The sequence below is a fragment of the Capsicum annuum genome, chromosome 12 (assembly GCF_002878395.1).
Source record: "Capsicum annuum cultivar UCD-10X-F1 chromosome 12, UCD10Xv1.1, whole genome shotgun sequence".
Taxonomy (NCBI): Eukaryota; Viridiplantae; Streptophyta; class Magnoliopsida; order Solanales; family Solanaceae; genus Capsicum; species Capsicum annuum.
Genome location: NC_061122.1, coordinates 56,635,527 through 56,645,848, shown reverse-complemented (window position 1 = coordinate 56,645,848; position 10,322 = coordinate 56,635,527).

Here is a 10,322-nt window from a genome sequence, read left to right as displayed (position 1 = left end):
AATTTTAAATGTTCCTCTTTAGTTTTTATATATAATAGTATATCATCTATGTATATTATACAATTAGGTGATATAGTAGTTTTATCCATTAATTCAATTTTTATAGTAGTTTTATGTTTTCCCCATTCTTTTAATGGATCTTCACTATATAATTGTCTTAATTTTTTCTTTATTATTTCTACCTTATCTATTGAAAATATAGTTATTTCTTTTTTATTTATTGAAAATACAACTAGTTCTACCGTGTCTTCTGTATTTTTTATATTTTCTAATTTTTGTGTAATTTTTTCACTTCCTTCTATCCAATCAGTTTTCTTGCTTATTTTATTAATAACTTTTTTTGCCCTTACTTTTTGTTTACATGGTGTCGTAAACCACCAATCTATTTTAGTTATTATATGTGGGTATAATTTATCTAAAAATGGCATTCCTGAAAGCATATCTTTTGATGTTAGTTCATAATTATAGATTTTTCCTATTGTTATTATTTTATCTCATATCTGTATTTTTACATTTTTAGCTTTATATGCAATTAAGCTTCCTTCATTATTAAATCTTTTGACTACTATTGGTGTTTTTAATTTATGTCATTTACTTTCTGGTAAATAGTTGTATCTACATAAATTTGTTTCTGCTCCTGTATCTATCATAGGTGTATAATACCTATTATAATATTCTTCTACTATTATTTTTACAAGTACATATATTTTCATATCATGTTAAAGCTCTTTTTATGAATAATCTTTCTTTATTATATGTTATAGATAATTGTGTATGTTCTATATTGTATAGTTTTACTTATTCTAACCATTTTATTCCTAATATTATGTCTGCTTTTTGCATTTTTTCCTTTATTTCAAATTCTATTTTTATTTTCTGATTCCTATTCTTTTTTTTCCTGCCGTATCTTTAATGTTTATTAGACTCCTTGGTAGATCTGGGCATATATCACTATTAGATTTTATTTCTTCACTTTTTACTATATATTTTGCTATATAATTTTCTTCTTGTCTTGTGTTTAAGAGTATTAAATATCTTTTTCATTTATTATTCCTGTTATATAATATTGATTTAAATTAACTGTTGAAGTTGTTTCATAACTTGTTCTTTTTTATGAGCTTGATGATTTTGATTTTTCATGAGCTATTATTTTTGTTGTACTTATTCTATCATTTATTATTTCTAAATCTTCTTCTATATCTATGTCTTTGTAACTATAATCATTATTATCAATTGTTTTTACAAATTGTTCGAAAGGACTTTCGATTTGTATTTTATTAATTTTATTTTTCCCGTTATTTTATGTTTTGTTGTTAATACATATAGATTTTTACATTTTGCTGTAAATATTTTACTTCCTGAGGTTAGTTCTATTCCTGATATTTTCCAATATAATACTAATAATTTATCTATATTTTTATCTGTTATTGCTACTGAATAATTCGCACTTATTATAAATTTAAAGTTTTGGTATATTGAATTTCCTTTTATGGTTGTTATTATACTTTTTTCTATAGGTTTTATAATTCTATCATTTGCTAAATATAATTCTTTTGGTGTATCTATTTCTTCTCTAAAACATGCTTTTATTAATATCTTTGTTCCTCCAAGGTGTACATATTTTATTGGGTCTTTACTTTTTATGTCGTTTATTTCTTTATTAATTATTCTTTTTGTTACTACTGGTATACTAGATCTTCCTTTTGCATAGCTACAGTCTATTACATGTTCTTTTTGGCTTACTACGTAGTATTCTTTCCTTTTTCTACTAAATATATCTTTTATTGTTGGTATTTTAAATATTTTTTCTAAACTTAAGTCTAACTCTTATTCTTTTATTTCGTCAAATATATTACTGTCAAATATTATTTTTTGATCTATTTTTCCTTTGTTATTATTTTTATATCTTCTTCAGTTATTTGATTTATTTTTATATCTTTTTCAGTCATTTGATTCATCTAATTCACTATCTATTTCATTATCTATTTCATTCTTCGAAATTTCATATATACTATCTTCACTTTCTAATTCATAATCTATATAATCTATATGCATATATTCTGTATTTTCTATTTTTATTTCTGATATTTGTTTATTTTTTGAGTTTTTGGGTAATTTACAATCTCTAGCTAAATGCCCTAATTTTCTACAATTATAACAAGTACATTCTTTTGTAGATTTCTTTTTTCCATATGGTTTTTTATTTTTATAATTTTTTACATGATATCTTTTTCTTGGTTTCTTATATTTATATTTTGATTTTTTGTATTTCTTATATTTCTTATGTCTTTTTCTTTTCTTATAATATCTTTCTTCACATCCAAATTGAGGTGCTATTTTATCTTTGCAACATGCTAAATTTCTTATTAATGTTTTTTCTGTTTTTATTTCTTCTCTATATTTTTCACATAGATTTTTATACCATTGTTGTAAAAATTTTATTCTTGCTCCTAGGGCATCTACTATTTTTATTTCATCCCAACTCTTTATTATTTTTGAACTAAATGGTTCAGGTAATTTACTAAAATATAATTTTCTTATTTCTTTACTTTCTTCTATATTATATGTTCCTTTATAATAATATTCTTTAAATGCGCACGTATACTCATCTATATAACATATATTACATTTTGCTAGTTTTAACATTAAATTTTTATTTATATCTTTTTCTTTATTTTTCTCTTCTTCTGTTGTTACACTGCTAAATTCATCTCTTATAGCTATTTCATATTTTTTTAATATTTCTGTTGGTAGTATTTTAGTAGGTGTTGATGTTCCTTCTGTTTTATTATCAGATCTTAGTACTTTTTTACTTGCTTCGACTAGGTTTAAAAATCATAATTTTATTGTTCCTATTAATGTCTTTTCTATATATTTTGGTGTATTTGTTGTATCTATTTTATTATCTAATAATTTTTTTGACATTTATCCTACCCATAATTGTATTGTTTTATTTGTGTCTATTCCACAATCTAAATCTACAAAGTTGTAATTAATTATTTGTTTTGGTGTCCATTTATTATATTCATCCTTTGGATTATATCTTTTAAACTTATTTTTGTAATTATAGGTTGGTTTTCTTATTTCTGATGTACTAGGTATTATATTTTTATCTATAGTATTTATTTTTGTATTTATTAGTTCTATATTTCTTTATTAATTACTTCTTGTTTTTCATTAATTTCTAGTTTTCCTATGTTTTCTAGAATTTCTGTATATGTTTCACTATCTCCCGAATCATAATTATTTTTTTTTAGCATCTATTGCATTTATTTCTAATTCACTGGTTTCTGGTTCTTTATTTTTTATATCTAATTTTTCTTTAAATTGATTTATCTCAATTATAATTTTTGTTCTTTATCTTTTTCTTTTTTTTTCTTTCTATCTTTTTTCATACAAATCTTTTAGCATTTGTAGTTCTTTTTCTAATTCAGCAATCCTACTATTTTTAGTTTCTTCTATTTTTCGTATTTCTTCTATGATTTGTTGTTTTATTTTATCTATTTCCTTTTTTTTGTCTATCTCTTTATTTTCTCTTTTTATTCTTACCATGGCTACCAACTTATCTTCTAATTTTAATTCTTCTTTTTCTAACATTAAATATAAATGTTCATCTATTTTCTTATATCTCCTTCCTAAATTAGAGAATACTATTTTTATTTTTAATCCTTCGTGATTTTCATATATTTTTTCATCTATTATAAATTCTTCTTTGTTCATTTTATTTAAATGTATATAGGTTATGTTGATATATATATTCTAGACTATCTATTGTTGATTCTAAATTTGATATTTCTTTTTTTTTTTTTGCATTTATTGAGTTTTTACTAACTCTGGAAATTATGTTATACTGTAGTCTTTCTATCCTTATTTTTAATTCTTTATGTTTTTCAGAAATTATTTGTTTTAATTCTTTATATTGTTGTGGTTTTTGTAGCATAGCTTTTGATACCATTTATAGGGGGTGCGGATAACATGGGTAAACAAATAGATAAATAGATCTATTATAGCTCTAATGGATCTATTTTTATTTGTGCGTGGATATTTCTTAACTTCTCTAAACATTTTTATTTTTAGTGTATTTATTTTAATTTTATTAATGTTCATATCTTGGGGGGTGATTAGATGGTATTTGATTAAATGCTTTACTGTAATATTCTGTAGTTTTTTCTCTTAGTCTTCTCTTTCATAAGTATTTCTGTTAATCTTATTTCTTTCATATTTTGTCTCCAATATTTTAAATACTTATAGTCTATCATTTTATCCCAAAGTAGTTATGATACAACAAATTTCTTTGCAATAATTTATTCTAATTGTACTATATTTGATATTAAATTTTAGGTTATCTATTTTTTTAATCATCCTGTCATTTTTGTCTATGAATAATTCCCTGTCTAAATCATATTCTAAACTGTCTTTTAATTCTAGTTGTTTTATGGTTTTATTTATCCAAATTAATCTTTCTTTTAATTGTTCTCTTCCTTTTCTAAACTGGTTTCTATAATTAATTTCTTCGTATAACCAACTTTATTTTTCTCTAACTCTTTGAATATATTCTAGCATTTCTTAATCTGTATAATATCCATCTGAATAATTATCTAGGCAGTAATAGTGATTGTCATCACTTAAGTATATTTCTCCTAACTCGTCTTCTATCTGATTTTTATCTAACTCTTTATCTTCAATGCTAAATATTTTTTCCCATATTATTTTCTTTACGTCTATAATTTCTATATCTCTAAGTATGTATAAAATTAGTACTTCAAAATTATCTGTCATTTAGGTGAGTTAATTAAATGCTTTTTCATAATACTCTTTAGTTGTTTGTTTTAATTTTATTGATTCCTCTATATTTTCATTAAGGTATTCTATATATTTTATATCTTTGGTTCTCATATATTCTTCTAAATTTATTTTCATTAGTTTTTCTATTAATTGTATATTTTTCATATCCATTTTCCAATATTCGTAATTTATCATGATTGATGTATAGGTTTGGTATGTAACTATTTATGAGAGTAGTTAGGTAGGTGAGGTATGTAATTTATTTTAGTCATAAAATATTTATCAAATATTTTTTCCAATATAATTTTTCTTATATCTACAATTTCTATATCCTTAAGTAAATACAAAACAAGTATTTTAAATTTATCTACCATTTCGTCAGATAAATAAGTATTCATTTTTCATATGATGTTTTTTCAAAATATTCCCTTCAATCATACACATAACAAAATATGATCATTTTAGATTACTATATACTAGATTATTCTAAAATAATATGTTCTTCGGTCACTATTAGCATGGTAATCTGGATACTTTTCCCTTAAACAACGCCTCTACTTTGGCTACTCCCCTGTCACGGCTTTCTTGCCTCACCGGTTTCATCTTTAGGATGGCATAGTTCTTAGGGATTTTTCTCCTTTTCAACTTTGCTAATAAACTTCTTAGCATGCTATTTTTCGAATAATTCTACTATAAAGTGACTAACATGAACTTATTTTATCATATCCTAATTGTTAGGAATTTATGAATTTAGCTATTCATAACCATAAATAAATATACCTGTTCTAGTTGATTTGATAATTTTGGGCTTTGTTCATCCATAGCTTTTGCTTTGAAATATATCTGTTTTTTTATTAAATATTCAAAAGTTTTTTGTTTACAAAGGAGGGCTTTTTGCTTCAACACATGAAGATTTTCCCTTAACTTGCCGGAGACTTACATATTGATAGCCTAAGAAAATGCGTAAAACTTATCTACACTATTCTTACTTTACACGTGCCTTATTTTTTACAAAGTGAGTGCTAAAAAGTCTTAAAGGCTATTAATAGTAGGTACAAGGAAGTCAAAAAGTAATAATGGCACTAAATCCAATCTACTATCTCTTTATGTAAAGAAATTTTAGGAAAGACTTACTTTTCTTCCATATGTCATTTTCCTTATCTCCTTCCATTATTGCTCCATTGATTTTTATCTTTTAGCTGACATCCTTATCTTCTTGGTTTTATTCTAGCTGGACTTCTGGGATAATATTATCTCCTCCATTACATTTTGAACATTGATGGTCTGGATATTTGTATCCAATTATCTTGCAATATCTTGTTAATAATCCATCTGAAATAAATCCTTTCTTAATTGCTCTTGCAGTAGATTATTTTTCTGGGTTAAGTAACGCCATTATCCATTGTTTAACATCTTCCATATCTGTTTGTCGTAGCTCTCTTGAATTTGAATAAATCATTTGATGGTTTCTTGAATAATAGCTTCATATTGGGTTTCCATTGATGTCATTATTTTCTAATTCTTCAAATAATTGTAGCTAATCCAATAAGTTGTTTATTTGCATAAAAATCAAGTATCCCGATTTTGGGTATCTTTGGCTGCTGCACAATATCTTCTGGTATAATCATATCTCTGGTTAATCCTATTTTTACAACTTGTATAACTGGTTTGATCTCGTCGTATAATATCTCTGCTGGTGCAGTATAAAACTTTATATAAAATAGATTTCCTTCGGTTACTCTTTAATAGATGGTGAATACTTTATGTAATTCTTCTATAGCTATTAGTTATTCTCCATCTTGGGTATATACGGTATTTAATAATCCATAGTCGAAACATATTTTTATTAAGCTGGATTGGTTTTAGGTAGTGCGATTAGCTTGTTGTAACCTTGCAATTTTTGGGCTATATAGTTTGTGTTTGACTCTTGGATATTTGTAGCTCTGGGGTTAAGGTTTAGAAAAGTTTGTAATTTGTAGATATTTTCTATATATCTTCGGGCTATATGGTTATAAGCTTTTTTATCTTGGTTCAAACTATCTCAATATGTGGTAATTTGTTGGGGTATGTACAAGGGGTCTTTTTGTATTTTTGGTATAAATGGTTTTTCAAATATCTTATTCATGTTCATGTTCTGATATCTTTGTCCACTAACTCCTTTGCTTGGACCTGCAATTGTAGATTGATAAACATTATGAGTTTTATGAAGTGTCCCAACATCTCCTTTTAGCTCTGGAATTTTAATGTCTTTCGATCGACATAGCTCTGCACACTGCTAAGTTAGCTGATTCATAACTTTAGACTTCAGTTTAACTTCATTACCCATGCTGTCCACTTTCATTGAAAGCGTAGTTAGGGTTTTGAGTATTTTTTTCTAAAGCATCATTTTCTATTATATCAGTCTGTGTAGCTTTGTCTTGATATGTAATCTGCAATAACATTTTTGTTAGTACTAATTACTTCAATTGTAAATGTAAAATTTAATATATTTAATACTAGTCTCCGAATCTCTTTCATTGTAACTGAATTTTATATTTTCTTTGTTAACCACCAACGTACCTGTGTATTATCTGTCCGTACAATAAATTTGTTATATACAATATGACTCAAATGCTAATAAACATTTATATAATGAACATAATTCTTTTCTATTTATTTCCTATTTTATTTCTGTTTCATCAAACGTACTTGAGTAGTATCTACAATGATGTTCTAATTTTTCTTCTTCATATCTATATTTAAGTACTCCTCCATAACTATATTCACTAGTATCTGCTTCTACTATATATATAAATTTTTTATTTTGGTCTGGGAGCGATACAAATTTTTTTTAAAATAAACTTTTCTATAAGAGCTATAGGGGTTTGGAGAACCATTGAAGAAGCTTGAGTTTGAACAAATGGTGAAAGATAGTGGGATGAAAAAAGAGGGAAGAAGAAGAGAAAATAAAATAAAGAATTGGCTAAATAAGTCTTCACACGTTGATTTTGAGTGTATTATATTTACCATGCCACGAAAGGTGCCAAAATGACATAGTGAAAGTCTACATAAGATGTTTAAAATGAAAAATATGTAGTTGAGGTATCTGAATGGAAGTTGATGCACATTTTTGGGGGCTCGCGATGTGTTTGACCTTAAATATTTTCAAGTTCCCAAAAATAGCTCAGGTTCATATTTGGATTTCTAGACTTTTACTCATAAAACTTAAAAAAAATTTCAAGTAAAATGATTGCCCTAACAGGCAAACATAACTTCAAATTTCTGAAATCATAACTTCAAAAACTCAAATTTTCAAGTTTAACCTTCAAAATCTATTCCAAACATGACCTAAATATCTATTAAAACTTAATTTGAATCCAGTCAGCTATAAAAAATAAATATTTAATTGTGAATCAGTTATTATTATATAAAAAGGACAACCCGGTGCACTAAAGCTATCGCTATGTGAGGTGTCTGGAGAAGGGCCCCACTACAAGGGTGTATCGTACGCAACCTTACCTTGCATTTCTGCTAGAGGTTGACCTCCTGGTGACATGACAACAGCTTTACCAGTTACTCCAAGGCTCCCCTTCAGTTATTATTATATAGTAATATGAAATTTCTATAAATACTTATGAATTTGACTTTTGGATTCACCTCTACTGCTGAGAGTTTAAAATATTTTGCTGCTACTTAGGATCCTTTTGGACAAGCGATAAGAAATAATGATATTAAATAAGAAGAATAATTACCTATTAAAATAAACATTGTTGATGTTTAGCAGAAGACTGATTATGTCAATTATAGCCAAATGTTTATTACTACATTAACATAACCTTATTAAAAAACTTCAAAATCCTGCCCATAAAAAATAAAAATGGAACAAGCTTTATATCCCTAAAATCTTACCTATATTAATGAGTTGTTCCATATTGTATATAAGTGATGGAAGAAGTCATAAAGATATTTCATTATACATTATACATTGAGTGAGAATACACTATACAAAATATCTTTTGGAGAATATTTCTTCACCTTCCAGAAATGAAAGTAATTTGTTCTTATACATAAAATCGTTTAAAATGAGAAAGTCCAAAAAAATAATAATTATAGGTGTAAAAAATAATATAGTTTTACATATACAAATAATATTTATATATATGAAATTACAAGGGTGAGGAGGGGTGGGGGTGGGAGGGGGATGGGATTGTAAGCCTATAAATCTAGTCGACTACTCCATCGATCATCTGTTAAAATCTATTCGATTACTCCGTCAATCCAATTGACTGATAACGAAACATCCTTCAAATAGTTGTTAGTCCTTCAACTAAACAATTCCAAAACCCAACAAAAGTGTAGAATATAAAATGAGAGCATAAAATAAATGATACTATAATTTTTATGCTAGTTTGGAACCAATGTGGTATACTAGTCCAGTTTCCTAGGGTTGCAAGGATGTTATCTCTGCAAGCTCTTTGTAACTTGAGTTGAGTACCGTCTTTGTGGTTTTTCACATTTACCACCAACCTTTACAAGGTTGAATTTCATGAGTTCACCGACAACTACTCTTTGATTTTCACTCACTCACCAAAGAAATGAATAATGACACTACCTCACAAAACAATATTTTTTTTCTTACTCATTAGACTACACAATAAACTGATATTGAATTACAATGCTTATGAAAAGTAGAAAAAGAAACTTTAGAATTCTTGAGATGAAGTATGAATGGCTGTGTATTTTTCTTCTACTTTGATCTCTCATTTTTGTAGCCTTAAATAATTTCTAGTTGTTGCTTGATTCTAGGAATAATTTCTTACAATTGCTTCATTTAGGAGATCTTTGATTTTCTTTCCTTTTTGATGTTGTATCCATTGTATGTCTTTGATGGAAATCAAGATAAGAAAAGCGAGGTTGTTCGGTCAAATAATGAGGAGGGATATGGATGTCCTAGTGTGGAGGTGTGAGAGGTTGACTAGGGACCGAAGAAATATTGGACAGAGGTGATTAGATATGACCTAAAGCAACTTCAGTTTACCGAGGACATGACCCTATATAAGAAGATGTGAAGGAGACGAATTACGATAAAAGGATAGTGGGAATGAGTGTGGCATTGTTAGTAGGTAGGAGGACTTTGTTTTATCATTCATGCTAATAGTTATAGTACTATTATTATTTTAGAGTGTTTTATTGTTTGTCAAATTACTTAGTGAGTCTTTTTATATTATCAGTGAGTGTGGTAATTCTTATTGTATCTCGTTTCTTTACTATTTCTTCTTTAGACTATTTTATTTGACTCGGCGGTCTATTGGAAAGAACCTCACTATCTCACCTCTGAGGTAGTGGTATGAATTGCGTACACTTACCCTCCTCTGACCTCACTTTATGAAAATATGCCGGGTATGATGTTGTCGTGTCTTAACCAATCTAGATACCTTCGTGAAAAAGAAGAAAGAAAGAAATAAAGAATAAGAAGAAGACGAAGAAGAAAAAGAAGACGAAGAAGAAGAAGAACAGGAAGAAGAAGAAGAAGAAGAGGAAGAAGAAGAAGAAGAAGA